Source organism: Macrotis lagotis, chromosome 8 (assembly GCF_037893015.1).
Source record: "Macrotis lagotis isolate mMagLag1 chromosome 8, bilby.v1.9.chrom.fasta, whole genome shotgun sequence".
In the NCBI taxonomy this organism is placed as follows: Eukaryota; Metazoa; Chordata; class Mammalia; order Peramelemorphia; family Peramelidae; genus Macrotis; species Macrotis lagotis.
In genome coordinates this window covers 131,705,475-131,722,352 of record NC_133665.1, presented here as the reverse complement: position 1 = coordinate 131,722,352, position 16,878 = coordinate 131,705,475, and the positions used below count along the sequence as shown (strand labels likewise).

The 16,878-nt window shown below is 39.4% G+C and overlaps 1 protein-coding gene across 1 annotated transcript in view; it reads right to left on the bottom strand.

The window, feature by feature from the left end:
* The window catches only part of LOC141496155 (nuclear pore membrane glycoprotein 210-like), a 37,866-nt gene extending 30,884 nt beyond the window's left edge, over positions 1 to 6,982 (bottom strand). The window contains exons 1-4 of the mRNA XM_074198376.1: positions 6,966 to 6,982; positions 5,128 to 5,208; positions 4,078 to 4,209; positions 3,146 to 3,305 (exon numbers count right to left, since the gene is read on the bottom strand). The gene's annotated coding sequence lies outside the window, so the exon portion shown is untranslated. The remainder of the gene's footprint in view (positions 1 to 3,145; positions 3,306 to 4,077; positions 4,210 to 5,127; positions 5,209 to 6,965) is intronic.
* Between the last annotated feature and the right edge of the window lie 9,896 nt (positions 6,983 to 16,878).

The following is a 16,878-nucleotide window of genomic DNA, read 5'->3' as shown; positions in this document are numbered from 1 at the left end:
ACATCAGTGCTTCTTTGGGTATGGACACCCCAGAGAAGTTCTGAACACTCTCCCCCTGCTTTCTGGCCTGGCTCGGCTCAGTTAGGTGTACCTGCCTGCCTGGCAGGGGAGGTAGGGTGTGAGAATTCCCAAGCATGGTCTATTGTCTGAAGATTATTCCAAAATGACCAGGGAGGAGGACAGGCAAGAAGAACAAATGATGAAGCAAATTCTAGATGATATCTTTATTTGGGAAATCAGTATGTAATGGTGTAGGAGTGTTGAAGGATAAGGACCTATTGACATGCTTTCCAAGAAATACTGAAACCCAGCCAGGCTGCTTCAAACCCTGGGCTCTGTTCCTTTGTACAGGGGGTCCTTCCTGCCTTGGTTTCCTCCAATGGCCAGTTCAGGTGCAACCTCCTACATAAGGCTTCTCCACCTCCCCCACTTATTAGCACTCTCACCCTCCTAAAATTACTCTTTATATAATCAATCAACAAGCACAAATTAAGAATCTGCTGGGTACTGATTTTTATTTATTATTCATTTACTCTTTTTTTTATTGAGCATTTTGTTAGGCAGTGGCTAAAGAAACCAAAGCAAAAATGTTGACTTTTTCTGTCCTCAACAGAGGAGTACACTTTTAACTAGATTCTGGGTATGCAGTAAGTACTAAATACATGCTTTTTCATTCATTTATCAAGGGAAACAACAAAAGACTATGTAAAACAACTATCTAGTTAAAGTGATATGCCACTCTCTATGGCTCCTGGTAGGGGGAGGTACTAACTACACTAGATGTGTGTGTGTGTGTGTGTGTGTGTGTGTGCGTGCGTGCACACGCAGAGGGAGGTGAGAGTGAGAGAAGCTTGGAAGGGATCTAAGGATACTAAGAGGCAGAGGGGAAATACGAATATATTATAATCACTTACGTGTGTGTGTGTGTGTGTGTGTGTGTGTGTGTGTGTGTGTGTGTGTGTGTAGTATCCTCCCATGAAAGAGTAAAATTGAGGGCAGGACCTCTGGCTTTTGTCTTTGTTTCCCTAGCCTGGCACAGAGTACAGCTTTTAAGAAATATGAACTGAATCAGAAGAACAAGAAGCAGAGGGATAGATCCTTCTCTCTTCCTTCCATATGTCTTTCAACTTTTCAGGTTCCCTCTCCAGTGAAAGGTTAAGCTCTTTCAGGCTTAAAACCTATTTGTTAAACTGAACTGCTAACAAACGTCACCAGTTATTGAGAAGACTACTAAAGATTCCTTGAATAAAATTTACAGACTATTAAACCAGAGTCCAGAGATAAATTGACTTGGCCAAGTCTCAGCACTGGTTTCTCTTTCTAGGCTGACTACTCATTAGTCCCCCACTCTCAAGCTCTACATTCTGACCCATGAGGCTTTCTCACTATTCTCCCTACCCAGTGCTGTGCCTGAAATGCTCTTCCTCTTCACTTCCCCAATTTCCCATCAAGGGCTTCCTCCTTTACAATGCTTTGCTATTGTCCCTGAACTCTGTATGAATTATCTTTGAATTTGGTATACTCTCCAGTTGAGTAGAATGCAAGCTCAGTGAGGGCAGAGATGACTTCACTTATGTCTCTGTGTCCTCAGAAGCTGGTAATGTGTCTATTGAAGAGAATAGTGGTTTTTGACTGACTAGAGAGGAACTGAGTCCAGAGTCAGAGGCAACAGTATATAACAAAACGCCCTGCCTTCTGATCAGGTAGTCCAGATTCTAGGGTAGGATCTGATGATCCATAAGACCCAGCTTAAAATTTTGTGAGCCTAAGCTATCCTCTGTTGTTATTTTTTTCAGTTGCCTCTGACTCTATGACCTTTTTTAGGATTTTTCTGGGCAGATAGTGAAGAGCCAATTCCTTCTATAGCTCATTTTACAGATTAGGAAACTGAGGCATACAGGGTTAACTGATTTGTCCAGGGTCAAATTTGAACTTAGGTCTTCCTGACTCCAGAATAGTATTCTATCCACTGAGCCATCTAGCTGTCCTAAGCAATGCTCCATCTGAGGTGGCAGTCAAGAGGCAAACAGGTCAGTAAAGAACATCATACACTTGATTTCTATTTTCATTGCCCTTATTTCTACAACTTGTTCACTCTCTCTGTTGCCATAAGACAACTCTGAAACACAGCTCCTAGGAGCTTCGTCGAAAACTGCTGAGATCAGTCTTTCTGAGCCTCAGTTTTCTGAGCTGTAAAACTGGGATAATGATGCCTGTGGTTCCTGCTTCTGAGCATCGAAGGAGATCATATTTATAAACTTTTAAGCATTATATAAATATCAGCAATGATGATGATAATGTGTGCAGCAGTCAATAAGGCACTCTATAAGCCTAGAACTAAAATCTCACTGCTACTCAAAAAATACAAGTTATAGTGTTTGCTGAGAATATATTGGCTTCTATCCACCACCATGACTTATTCCTTTTAGACTGAGTGGGGGGCACAAGCCAAGAAATTGAACTGGTCTACAATGTCTAGATCTCTGTGGTTTCTCCTATGTTTCAGGACAATCGGGGAAGAAAAAAAACATAGACAAAGAAGGAAATGCCATTAGCCCCATCCTTCTTGTTAGTGGTTGGGTTACTGAAGGAATTAAACTAAAGAAGAGGGCAGCTAGGTGGCATAGTAGATAGAACACTAGCTTTGGAGTCAGGAGGATATGAGTTCAAATTCGGTCTCAGACACAATAATTACCTAGCTATGTGATCTTGGGAAAGACACTTAACCCAACAACAACAAAAAAAAAACCCGAAAAATAAAAAGTGGAAAATGGAGTCAGCCATAATCTCATTACCAAAGTGGGAGGAGAGCTATGATTGCATCTAGTTCCAACCTGAGGCAGGAATCATCCAGCTGCTGCTTAAATCCCTTGTGAAGGGGGATTCACTGCCTTCTGAGACTGCACACTGTGTAACCGCCTGCCCTCACTGTTAAGCAGTTTTTCCTTATATTTACCTAACTTTCCTCTCTGGTCTTATTTGGATATATGTTGTGATGCCCCTCTCCTCCTGCAGAACAAGTTTGCTCCCTCCCTCTTTCCCATTCTTGAAGTCAATGATCAGATTCCCTCTCCTCAGCTTCACAGACACCCCTAAATTGATTTCTTGTGCCTGATATTCCCCCCTCACATGTCTTCATAGTCACCTGGATTTGGATTTCATCTGAAAGTTCCCTTGCCAAGCCATAGAGCTGTCCTGTTGAGGGATCGAGGGCTTTGACCACAACCTTCAAGCCAGTTCTCCCCCTTCACTCGTCCATATACACTCATAGCGAAGTTATACTTGGATGGGAGCCGAAGAGAAGCCTGGAACATCAATATTCTTTCAAGTACAGCATCTTGTGGCTTCTGCCCGAAGAAGGGCAGTTCTAAACACTAACTTCAGACCCTTTCCAGGTGCAGCCCAGTTCCCAATGCCAAAGAGCTAGTCTGGTCTTTCCTTTCTGCCTCTCTTCTTTCTTTCTAGTTAAGATAGCTCAAAAAGTCATTAAGGAAAAAAAAACACTCCAAAATAATGAGAAACAGTGGTCACAAATAGAACAAATATAAAAAAAGAAATCCATTCTATATTATAGGTTGTCTTTTATCTCAAGAGATACCACTAGACTAAGATAAGTGGGATCATGAGACCAGGGACAAATCCTAACTCACTCTCCTTTATTAGGTGGTGTGACCAAGTCAGCTAACCTCTCTGAGACTTTTTTCCTCAGTAAGAAAATAGAGAATTATGTTTCTCCCAGCTACCTCATAGGCTTTCTGTGGGTAAAGGGCATTACAAATCTTAAAATAATTTTTTAAACTTAAATATTAATAGTAGCATTGTGGATTCAGTTTAAGAAACAAAGATTTTTTTTTGCCCAAATATATCTAATAATCTTCTCTAAAAAAGAAAAAACACAGCTTTTGATTCATTTGTACAGGTTATTTCTCTTTTTCTCTGATTTATAGGCAGGATGCCTCTAATCTCTCTAATTTCTACTCCTATGCTGGGAATTCAGCCTAAAGCTGCAGGGGTTGAGGTCCTCTTATGGGTCATCTTCTTGTAATATGGAAACCCTAGTGAATCATAGAAAAATACCTCATTATGTCTTGCCCTGATGTCCAGGATGTCTCTCTTGGTAACAGACCAGTGAAAAGTTAGCCCTGGTATGGCATTTCCAAAAGAGAAAGGACTTTGGCTGTTGGTGATACCTGTGACATAAACCGGCATCTAAGAAGGGAGAGGACGAGAAATGAAATGGTATAATAGAAGAGAAAATGTGCTCACAGCATTCACATTTGAGTATAACACAAAGTCATGCTAAAGGAAAGGTATGATGATCCAAGTGGATAGAAAAGTGGCCTTGAAGCCTGGGTTGACTAGACAAAATTACTTAAAACTCACAAGGAGCTAAGCAATTCAATCAGACAGCTCTGTTGACCTGCATTGGGAGAGGGTATTTCCACATTCTATATGGTTTCCATGCTTTTCACTTTCTCCCACCTCCCTTTAACAGAGCCTTCCCCTCTGCACTACCCCCACCCCCTGCCCAATGAGTGAGGAAATGGTAGGTATTCAGTATCTATTGGCTGAATTGAACAAAGGGTTTTTATGGGGAGAAGGGAAGAGGGAGAGGAAAACTTCACATTGGACATTGTCCCCTACTAAAATGAGAATCTCCTAAAGGAAGGAATGAAAGACAAAATCTAACTCAGATTATTTCCTAATTATGTTTTCATTTATTTTTGCTCTTATCTTCAGTCTAAGATCTAAGGAAGGTAAAAAAGGGAAGCAGTTTGGTGTGTTTTTTTTCTTAAGCCTTACTCCAGAGAAATTAAACACAAAATCCAGCAAGGATAGAAAGAAATGTCAGCCTACCCTATCTGAGTCCAATATGCCCAAAAGAAAAAGGAGGGTTACTGAAACTGGAAAAAGAAGGTTATGAAGATTCTCCAGTCATCATCACTGCCCACAGCTCCATCCTTTAGGAAGGTGAAGGTGGAACTACATGATGTTTGAAGGAAGGTTACATTTCTAATGTTTTATGGTTTTGTGCCCCAAAATTAATAGCTTTATATACAGGTTAAGATAGTGACCTAAAATAATGAAGGAATGAAGAAAATCAGCACCTAAATCCCTTCATCTCACCTGGGTCCCTGTCTTCATTCTTGTGATTGGAGCTCGAATTCTCACAGCCTTGAGATAAACCACCTCCACATCAACTCGATCCTAAAAAAAAATGGCTTAAAATATCAGAATAGAACATTGATCAAGAAAGCAAGTTTGAATTTTGCTCTTGGGACTGAAGAGTATAGACCTAACCATTCTAGGAAGCACTATGTAGATTCAGGAACCATGTGACATGGCAAAGTGGTGGCAGATTGGGGACAGTCCTCCATTATGTCATATTAACTGTCATTACTAATAGAAATACAAATGGGAAACAAGTTTAAGATTTCACTTCACATCTGGCACACTGCCAAAGATGACAAGATAGAAAAAAATCAATTTTGGAGGGGCTACAGAAAGTCCAGAATGCTGATCCCTGATAATAGAGATATGAATTTGTCCAATCACTTTGGAACATAATTTGTAATTATAAATATACATGTACAACCTATATAAAATTGCTTTCCATCTCTGGGAAGGTAGAGGGAAGGGAAAGAGGGAGAATTTGGAATTTAAAATAAAAAAAATTGTTATAAGTTGTTTTTACATGCAATTAGGATAAATAAAATACTATTGAAAAAGTGACACATGCCTTTGGATCCAGAGATGATCCTGATGGGCAAGCACCCTTTAGAGATTAAAAAAAAAAGTTCCTCTATTATACTCAAAGCAGCATTTTCCTTGAGATAACAAAGAACTAGAAACAATTGCATAACTAGTGACTAGAGAATGTTTAAATAAATTGTGGTATATAAATGTAATGAAATATTATTGGTGGAATATTATTGTTAATCTTTCTTGGAATATGCACACTATGGAAGAGAGATGTTTCCATTGAGAATGCTTTCATTTGGCCTGAGGAAAATCAATAAACAGAAGGTAGAAATGCAGCAACCTGAAATTTTCCGCTCTGATGCCATGTTACTCTAGAGGTCAATCTCTATGTCCCTCCTTAGTGAAATTCTTTCCCCTGGTGGAAGGAGACAGTAAGCTCAAGAGCTTCATTTCTGTGGCCCTATTTCAACACTAAATACAAAAAATTTCTACCTTTGACCAATTGAAAACCCATTTGCTTGAGAAGGAAGAGAGTTCCTAAGAATCCATTCAAATTATCCAGCTTCACTCCCCATCCCCCAGCTTCTCTAGAAAGAAAACTGGGTTATGATTTGGGGCAATCAGATGTAGAAGAGAAAGAGGATTCCAATTCAAGCACACAGTGACAGGAAGAATTTTGAGGAAATTTCTCAATGGATATAAAATCTTAATTCTTCTAGTGGCAAAGAGTTATAGCCCAAGTTCTTCCTAAACAAAAGCAGGAGATCGTTATGGGATGTTTCAGCCTCTAAGTCCTGAACCTCTAATGAATGCTAAGGTTGAAGGCTCACTAACTCTTCATTTTAGCAGGTACATTAAAGTACAAAAGTAATTTGGAATCACTTGGCTATTCTGTTTTTAGCAAATGTCATGTGTCTTTTGACTGACTAAATATTTGTTCAGGAAATACATTTTTTCCCCCACCAGTAGCATAAAACCAAGTATGAATTCTAGTTAATGCTCAATTACTCATGATAATAGTTGTCAAGTCGAGCCCTGATCAATGAAATTGTGTAGATAATCTATACAGCTTCCCATCAAAATTTTTCCTAAGACCATAAAAACCAAGCAAATCAGACAGCTGAATGTTGGCCTCTTTTTCCTTCCTCTGTCCAAGCTCATTGAAAGTGCCAATCACCCAAGGGTCAATTAAAGAAGAAGGGGGGAAAAGAACCAGAAATAGTAGTTACTAGATAAACAAAATTACGGAGGGGGTACATTACCTGAGACACTACGACAACTTTTCCAGTCTCTGCATCAACAGCTTGGACCAGCCCGGATACTGTCCCATTGCCCACAGTGAGGCCCCTGACCAAAACCAGTGCTGTTCACTGAAGCAATTCTGTCATTGCTGATGGAGAAAATGATGTTGGATTGAGGTTGCGGACCTCCCTCTGAAGTGATCTGGAGTTGTGGAAAACAGTAGTGATAATTAGCAGCATGTCCTCAAGTCTTGCTCTGCTCTAGTTAATACTTGTATATATTTCCATTTTGTGGAATGACAGGTTTATTCTGGACAGCAACTCATCCTCACAGAGCTGACACTTATTTTACTGAAAAGTATATTGACTGCATCCAATTCAAGCCTCCACTCTGACAACATGTTATAACAGAAAGGTGGCCAAATGTGGACACGTCTGAGAGTTGGAGAATCTGTGGACAGGGAGAACAGGCTTCCACAGAGGGCCATGGACACAATTCAATCTATGGTCTTTAATAGAGTCCAGCACAGAGAGACGAGAGGCATGTGAAGTATCAGGGAGTGGTATTCACTGACCCCAATGTCACAAGAATACTGTAGTACTGCAGTAGGATCACTTTAGAGCAAACAAAACAAAACTGACACTTACCTGCATCATTGCACCAATGATCAAAGTCACTTTCCTTGGTATCAGTCTGAAGGGAGGAAAGACCTGACAATGAAGAAAAAAATGGAAGCTGGTGACCTTATATTTCATCTCAAACCATTTTAGCCAAAGCCATCAGTCTGCCATTGAAAGTCCTTCAAAACAAATTTACAGGCACCATTCTATTGACATTACAGAAGGAAAAAGTAATGAATTTGGAGCCTTGGTTCTGCCATTTCCCATTTACTCTGTGAGTTTGGGTAAGTCACAAAGGCTGGTAAATGAATAATTTCATCTTTGTAGACCTTGGTTTCCTCTTCTGCAAAGAAGTGGGGTGATAGATCTGATGACTTCTAAGGTCCCTTCCAGCTCTAAATTTATGACCCTATTTATGACTTAATACATGTCACTCCCTTTCAAATAATCTGTTACAAAAACCAAAATGACCCACTCAGCCTCTGTGACTTTTTTACAGGATGTGATTCTCTCCTTCCTCTCATCTACCCATTAGAAGGTTTGGCTTTCTTAAAAGGTACAACTCATACACTATCTCCTATAGAAAATCTTTCCTTTTGCCTCCAGCTATTAGTGCCCCCCCCCAATGCTACATCCATGCAGTAGAATGGAAGGTCCTTGAGGACAGGGACTGGATTTCATTTTGCTCAGGTATTTCAAATGTCTAGAGAAGCAATATGGGGTAGTGGATAGGAGACCTGGGTTCATGTCCTGCCTCATATACACTGGCTATATGAATCTGGAGAGCCTCTTTGGATGCCAAAGCTAATTGATAGAAATTATAGAAAGGATGCTGTCCTGCATTACAAAAAGAAGTTTTCTCACTCGGAATCTTTTCCTCCTTACATACAGATGAAATCACAGATTTGGACCAAAATGAGAAACAAAAACACAAATGCTTAATGAAGTATCTTGTACATAATAGATACTCACTAAATGATGGCTGGATTGGAGGGATAATTAACAATTCCCTACACATACCCCCAAAGCAAAAGGAAGGTAATCTTTGCAAAATCACCCTGTCAGAACAGCTGCACGTTCCCAAATTACTTTCATGCTTCAAAAGAGAATAATAACAATCCTTCACATATACATAGTTGATAAATTACTTTGTATTACTTTTTTCTATAATTTGTATTTACTTCTTTGTAGACATGTATCACCTTAGGCAGGGATTGTTTTTCTTTTCACTTCTTTTTCCCCTTCTTTATTTCCCCTAGGTCTAGAGCACAGCGTTTGGCACACTGAAGGTCCTTAAAAACAGAAGCTGAATCGCTCTGAACTGATTCATGTCACATTCTTTTTGGTTCATTCCCTGGATCTTGTCAGGGACAACAAGCCAAGCCTCCCTAGGTTCTGGCAGGACTAGAACACTTGGGACAAGCAGAATGCCTATCACTGCACTATGCTCCATGATGACTTGGTCAGCAAAGTCTAGTCCTCTACCCCTACCTCCCACCCCCCCAATGTCTGTTGTTCTCATTTCCATCTCCAGTGCCTTGGAATCCAGCTCCCCAAATCCTCTCCAATAAAAATCTGCTCTATTCTTTGGAACCCCAGAAGAAAAATCTTTCCAGGCTCACTCTAACCTGAATAGATTTTCTCTTTCCTCCAATTCTTCCAGATTTTTATATTGATAGACAGTCTTAGAATTATTCTTTATCAAGCTCAGGAATGCAGGTTTTGTTTGCTTAACTCTGTGATCTAAGTTCTTTAGTAGCACTCTGGTTCTTATCTTTCTTTCTATTCAATCCAACAAGCATTTATAATGAGGAATCTACTAATGTGCAAAGGGGGCTCCAGATAAAAAGATAGAATTTTCAAAACCATCTCTTCCCTTAAGAAAATGGAATTCGACATGAGGAAATATGCCAAGCTTGTAAAGAGGTAAGCATAGATGTGAGTTTGAGTAGAGAAACAATGCTAAGGTTTTCAGAAGGAGGTAGCATTGATGCTGAGGCAAGGAGAAAGCCAGGGATTTTAAAAGTCAGAGGCAAAGAACTACATTCCAGGGATAGTGTGCAAAAGCAGGCTGATTTCTGTAGCTAGGAAACAGGGAGGTCACTTTGGCTGAAACAGGGTCTGTAAAGGGGAGAAATAACCCTATAAAAGTGGGCTGCTGATGTGAGATAGTGAAAGACTTTAAGTGCCAAGCTATGGGACACTGACTAGACCCATAATGTCACTGTAGAAGAAATGCTCAATTAAGGCAACTTATCCAAAAAAGGCCAGCACCATTCTGTAAACTCTAATCTGAGAGAGCATCAAAATGTTCAATGACTTTACCAGGGTCCCACTGTTAGTTCATGACAGAGAAAGGACTTGAATCCAGGTTTTCACAACTTCCAGGATGGCTCTCTATCCACTACACTATAATGACTCTTCCCAAGCTGAGGAGTTTCTAATTTAATCACAGAGGCAATAGAAAATCCTTAAAAATTCTTGGGCAGGGGAGTGATAAGTTAAGACAGAGGCATTGGTAGAAGCTTAATAAATGTGATTGTGAAAGAATGAATGAATGCTGCAGTATCTGAGGATTTACCTCTAGGAGATCATCTATCCATCCATCCATCCATCCATCCATCCATCCATCCATCCAAGCTCTTTTATGAAGGAAACTGAGACCCAGGAGAGAAAAGTAGCTAGTACCAGGTCACACTACTGAGTAGCAGAGCTCAGAATTTGACTCCAAACTGATATCTCTTCCCACTGTATTCTGCCCCCCTCACAGAAGGCAGCTGCCTTGTGAGAGAACACAGTACTTTGTATGCATGGGTTATTTATCAGGAGAAATGCATTTCATTCCACTAGGAATGCTTTCATCTGGAGGAGCAAACCAAATCAAACTGCTCATCAGAAAAGTCCAACATACATTTTGCAAGCTAAGAGGGAGGGAGGGAGGGAGGGAGGGAGGGAGGGAGGGAGAGGGAGGGAGGGAGGGAGAGAGAGAGAGAGAGAGAGAGAGAGAGAGAGAGAGAGAGAGAGAGAGAGAGAGAGAGAGAGAGAGAGAGAGAGAGAGAGCGCTGATGCAGGGGAGCCAGGCAGGACATGATGGGTCTAGTCCATTTCTGCCACTAACTCACAGGCTGACTTTGACTCAGAAGTGCCCCATCCTGGCGTCATGGTTTCTTCATGTTAAAAGGAGGGGGGGGAGCTTTGGACTAGATTCTCTCCACTGGACCTTTGGGAGCTAAGATTTTATGAATATCTTATGGTCAGCTTCAGACACTGAGATCCCCAAAAGATGCTGTTTAACAGTCCTTCTAAAAGTATATACTTAGAGGTGATTTCTTGACTGGTATCACTATAGCATTCAAGTATCTCTGGGGTCTGGAGGACCTGGAGGAACAAATGAAACAAAGCCTTAAACCTGAGACATCCATGGGTAGGCATGATTGAGGTCGGGGAGCTCCTCTTGGGTGTGAGAAGCTGTACAAATGCTTCTCCATCTCAGGGCACTCAATGCTGATAGCCCTGAAGGGTTACAGACATTAGAAGGGGTAGTTCTGCTCTGCTGAGATCTCAAGAAAGTGGACAAAACCAGGTCCCTAAATCCACACAGATCGCTTCAGCTCTGCCCTTTTCTATTTGGCAGACTCACAGAGCCTGCCAGTCAGAAAGTAGTATGTTTCTTAATCCTCTTGGGTCCAATCTGCCTGAACTGAAAAAATAACCTGCTAAATTTGCATACAAAGGGCCTTCTGCATTTGCTTATGCTGTGGGTTTTTTAAAAATCATTTATTAAGTGTCTGCATATTTGATATATGTGTCACACAGGCACATATGATAATATCCTTATCTTCACATACTCCTCCCTCTTTGGAGCTCACTGTCCTATGGAGACACACACTGAGAAGCAGAGCATCTCTCAAACCTAATGCTCCCTCAATTGAATTTCTTTCTCCTAAATCAGCCTTATTGCTTTCTGGCTCCAAATTCTTTTAGGGTCTATTAAAAGCCCACATTTTACAAAATGGACATTACCATGTACAGAGAACCATGCAAATGATGAATTGGAGATCATCTGTTCATGTCATTTTCTAAGTAGTTTCAATATTTTAAAAATAATAAAAACCTTATTCCAATTGACTTTTCTTTTCAGCCCATCCAAATAAGCCCTTGCTGAGGTGACAGCATGTCAAGTGCCACTCCTTACCTCAATTTGCTGTGGGGCAGAGTTGATTTTTTGCCCGACTTTATCAGTCACAGTTGCTGTCAGACTGGTTTGCCCAATGGCTGCCCCATGGACAAGAAATGTGGCAGTGTAGGCATCGAATGCTTCATCAAGGGCCCTGAAAAAGAGGAGATGGAGGAAGGAATAGGGATGGTTAAAACACTGGAATTCTCCTAGAGGATAGAGGGGTTGGCTGTGTCATCTATTCCAGGTGTCAGCTGGTATCCCTCCTCCCTAACTCAATCTTGCTGAATTTTCCCAGGTCCCACTCTCAGGAGCCAGTGCTAGGGATGATGCTTGGTGTCAGACAGTCAACAGGGTTCCAACTCTTCAGGTGCTTCCTTTGAGGAAAACTCACTCGAGCATAACAATCTGGGATGCTGCTCGGAGTTTCAAGTCCATGAAGGAGAAATACTTGGCCAGAAAAGGCTTCTTGGAGAAATCAAGCACTCGGACATAGGCCTTGACAGTCTTCCCAATCTCCACCTGAAATATTTAATAGCTAATTAATGATGCTTCCCACAGAAGAATTACAATTCACACAGTGAAGAAAATACATATCGTGAAAAAAACCAGATTTATCAAAGTAAACATGGAGTCATTTTTAATATAGATTTGCTCAAGACAGAGAAGTCACATGGCATGCATAGTGCACCCCAACCAACCCATGAAGCCCCAGCTTTATTCATATCCTTTCTCTGACACTTTGGTTTCTCATCCTGGACAAGTTACTTCACCTTTTGATTACCAAAATGATTCGCACACTGGAAGAGAATTTCCTCACCTATACTTTCCTTTAAAAAAAAACCATAGGTCCAGAAGGTGAAAAAATAGGAAGATCATTGAATGAAAGTTTAGGCTGTATTACAGTAAAGGTTCACTAATTAAAAGATGACAATTTGAACAATTTCTATAGTAATTATAATTCTATAGTATTTTATAATGCATTATAAAAACTTTTTTGAAAAGAATTAGTCACTCTGACTAATGCAATGATCAGCCAAGACTTAAGAGGACTGGTGAAGAAGTGTACTCCAATCTCCAGAGAAATGAGAGACTCCAGATACAGAAGGAAAGATACATTTTTAGATATGGCCAATGCATAGATGTGCTTTTTTTTAAAGCTAAGCTTAACTGTTAAAAGGATATGTTTTCATTTTTTTTTAATTGGTGGGATCAGAATAAGGGAGTTAATAAAAATAGTGGCAAAAACAAAAAGAAGAAAGATAAGGTCAATGAGCATTTAAAGATTCATAAAAGAGAACAGAAGAAAATCCAGAAACAAAGGCAAGCAGGATAGCTTTGAAAGTGATATGTTCAAGATAGCATTTTTTAAAGATAGATATATATATATATATATACATATATATATATATATGCTCAAAATTTTATGTATGATTAATTTTTATTCTAGTTTGTTCATGGGGATATTCATTTTTTGAAGTATTTGCTAGGTTCAAAATTTTTTAAAATGAATTAACACAAAAGAATGTAGGAATTTGTTGGAATTTGTTGGAATTTGTAAGAATTCCTCCGAACTGTTCTGTGACCATTTAGTGGCCAGCAGGCTCACCAGGAGTCAAGAGGATGAGAGTCAGATTAAAAGCTAAGGTTGTATCACTAGGAACAGAGTGTTCAGAACCAGAAGGTATTCTGAAGAAAGCATTCAAGATGGTGCAGGAATTCAAAACCATATTATAGGAAGATGAATGGAAGGAACTGGAAATATTTAGATTGGGAAAGAGAAGACTTCCAAGTAGAGGGTGCAAGGATGGCTCACATTTAAAAAAAATGTGAAGGAAGAAAAGAGGAGGAGGAGGAGGAGCAGCAGCAGCAGCAGCAGCAGTAGCAGCCTGTAGACTCAGAGGAAAGAAGTTACAGGGAAGAAGAGAATGGCACAATATGAGGAAGAATTTTCTAGTATTAGATTTGCCCCAAATAGAATGTGCTGCCTCAGTAGGTAATGAGATCTTCCATCATTGGAGGTTTTTAAGAAGAGATTGGATGACTTCTTTTTTTTTCCCCCTGCAAAGCAAAGAGGTTAAATAACTTGCCTAAGGTCATACAGTTAGGTAGTTATTAAGTTTCTGAGGCTGGATTTGAACTCAATTCCTCCTGATTCCAATGCTAGTGCTCTCTTCACTGTGCCACCTAGCTGCCCCTGAATGACTATAGAATAAATTATATGGAAAAAAAGAATAAATTACATAATAAATCATACAAAAACAACATACCAAGTGAGGATTTGCAGATGAAAACTCTTGAAAAAGTGCCCTTTGAGGATTTGAAATCGAGGAGAGGAATAATAGGTATAGTTCCAAGTATGTCTTAGAGTTCATGGGAATGTATTTTAAGAAAATTGCATACAGGATAAGTAAAATCCCATGACCTTAAAAGGGAAGAAGGCTCAAGAGAAACAGTCAGATTCTAGAATTTATCATTTGATAAGCACAAATGATTCTGCTGAACAAGAAAAATGAATGTCTAGAGAGTCCATTGCGACCAAATGATGTGCTCATTGACAAGCTCGGCTTTTCAAAGGACACGTTAAAATGATGGAAGCAAGGTCAGATAACTGAGGTCATATACCAAGAGTGGTACTTACATAGTCCTATAAAGACCAAATGGTTAAAGATCAGAATGAACTGACCTTATGATGAATGCTTAGCATGTTCAACAAAAGGGCTTTTTTAATCCATACTGGGTGAAAGAGGAAGAACAAAGGAGATCTAAGACTACCATTTGAGGTGGATAGTGGGATGATAATATAGATCATAGAATTCTGGATTCAGAAATCGAAGGAAAATCATTTCAAGAGTAATTGAGGTTCCAAAAGAGACTTCTCTAGAGTATGGTAAGTGTTTGAGGCAGGATTTGAACACTGGATATCCTATTAAGAAAGGATCATAAGATCACAAACTTAAGAGCTAGAAAGGATCTCAGGGCTTATCAAATCCAATATCTTCATTATACAGATAAGAAAACTAAGGTGTAGAAGGGTTAAATAATTTGCCCATAGTCAAACGATTAGAGTGTCAGAAGCAAGATTTGAACCCAGGCTATTCAGTGCCTTATCTACTACCATGCTACCTCCCAAGAAGGAATAATTAATCAAATATAATCTTATTTTTGTTTCAACCAATAAGAAGAATTTTCAGAAGGAGGGGGGGGAAAGAGCCAAAATGGCTGACAAGAGTCAAAATTTAAAATAAATGGAGAAGGAACAAGAGGAAATCATGGTAGGATTCTGTGATTCAATGATAGCATTATAGGAATTCAGAAGACTGAGAAAGACAAAACTTTTAGAACATATAGACAGAAAGTTTCATGGTGAAGCAGGAATTATAGTTTGAAAAGAAAATGTTTCAGCCTATGCAAGAGGACAAACTTTCTGAAAAACCTACAGTTCTTGAAAAGAGCAATAAACTGTTTTTCTATATTCATTAAAGCAATCATCCTAAATAATTCTACTGGGCAAATTCTTTGTTGGCCAAATTCCAGCAATTGTATGGATTTGCAAGGACAAAATTTCACTCCTCTAAAAATATTCCATGGTTCAAGGTTTGTACTAATTCAGTCCACATTATTATGGTTTATGCTATCACCATTAAAATTTCACTGAGAACCAACAATGCATCAGGCCCAGGGGAAAATAACCAGCCAAGTTCCCTGACCAGCTGGCTTACAATTTAAATAAGCTCCTGGACATAAATTCTCACTCAAGGCTAATAGGAGGGAGAACTGCAGAATTCACAGCAAAATTTAATGTCAACAGATATGAATAAATCTGATATAATACCATTTATTTGCATCAATCTAAAGGGTAAAACTAAAAAATAATGCCTGGATCCTAATGTCACTGCCAGGCAATTAAACAGTCTATCAAATAATTAACAGACATTTATTAAGTGCCTACTGTGTGCTCTGTGGTAGGTGTTGGGGATACAGAGACAAAACTCAAACAGTGCTTTCCCTCAAAGTGCCTCGTGTTCTACTGTGAAGGACAATATGTCACCATAAAAGATAAAAACAAAGTAAATACAAGGTAATTTAAAGGTAGAAGGCACTAGCACCTCTTTGGGGGTAGTGGATGAAGGAATGGTCTCATGGAGAAGGCAGCCCTTAAGTTGAGTGCCAAAAGACACTAGGTAGTCTAAGAAGTGGAAATGAGGACCGAGTGCATTTTAGGAATGAGAAACAGCTTGGGCAAAGATATGGAGACAGCAACAAGAAAGTTAGTTTGGTTGGATTGTAGACTGCACGAAGAGGAGTAAGGCATAATAATATTGGAAAAAATTAGCCAGGGCAAAAAGGACATTAAATAACCATCAAAGGAGTTTGTCTTTTATCCTAAAGATAAAAGCAACTGGAGAGCAACTGGACTTTATGGAATGGCAGGATCAGATAGGTACTTTTGGAAAAACTCTAGAGGAACATATGTGAAGGATGAATTAGAAAATGAAGAGCCTTGAGACAAGCAGACTAATCCAGGAGAGAGATGATAAGGGTGGTCATCATATGATTAGAGAGAAGGCAAAATAAAAGATCTGCCAAGTGAGTGGATCTACTGAGTCAAAGATGAAGTCATGGATTATTTCATCTTGAGAACTTTACTGGATAGAAGTATGTTGGGCAGAAATAGGGAAATCAGAAAAGGGAGTGTGTTTGGGGGAAGATCATGAATATAGCTTTTGAAATTTTGAGTTTGAGAAGATTACCAAGCATTCCATTTTAAATATCCAAAAGGCATTGGAGATACTCAACTATAGTTCGAAAGAGAGATGAAAACTGGTAAATAGATCTGGGATTCATCTCTACTGGGACATAATTAAACCCAGGGAAGCTGAAAAGGTTACTGAAATAAGAGTATAGAATTAATAGATAAAAAGAACCAGGACAAAGCCTTCAGTACAACCATCCTTAGCAAGTATGACATGGATGGTAATCTGGCAAAAACCATGAAGAATCAGTCAGAGAGATAAAGGGAAATTGAAAGGAACCTATGTCACAAAAATCAAAATAATAAGAGTATCCACAATGAGAGCACTATTCAATCAAAAACAAGTCAAATACTATAGAGAGATAAAGAAGGAAAAGAGC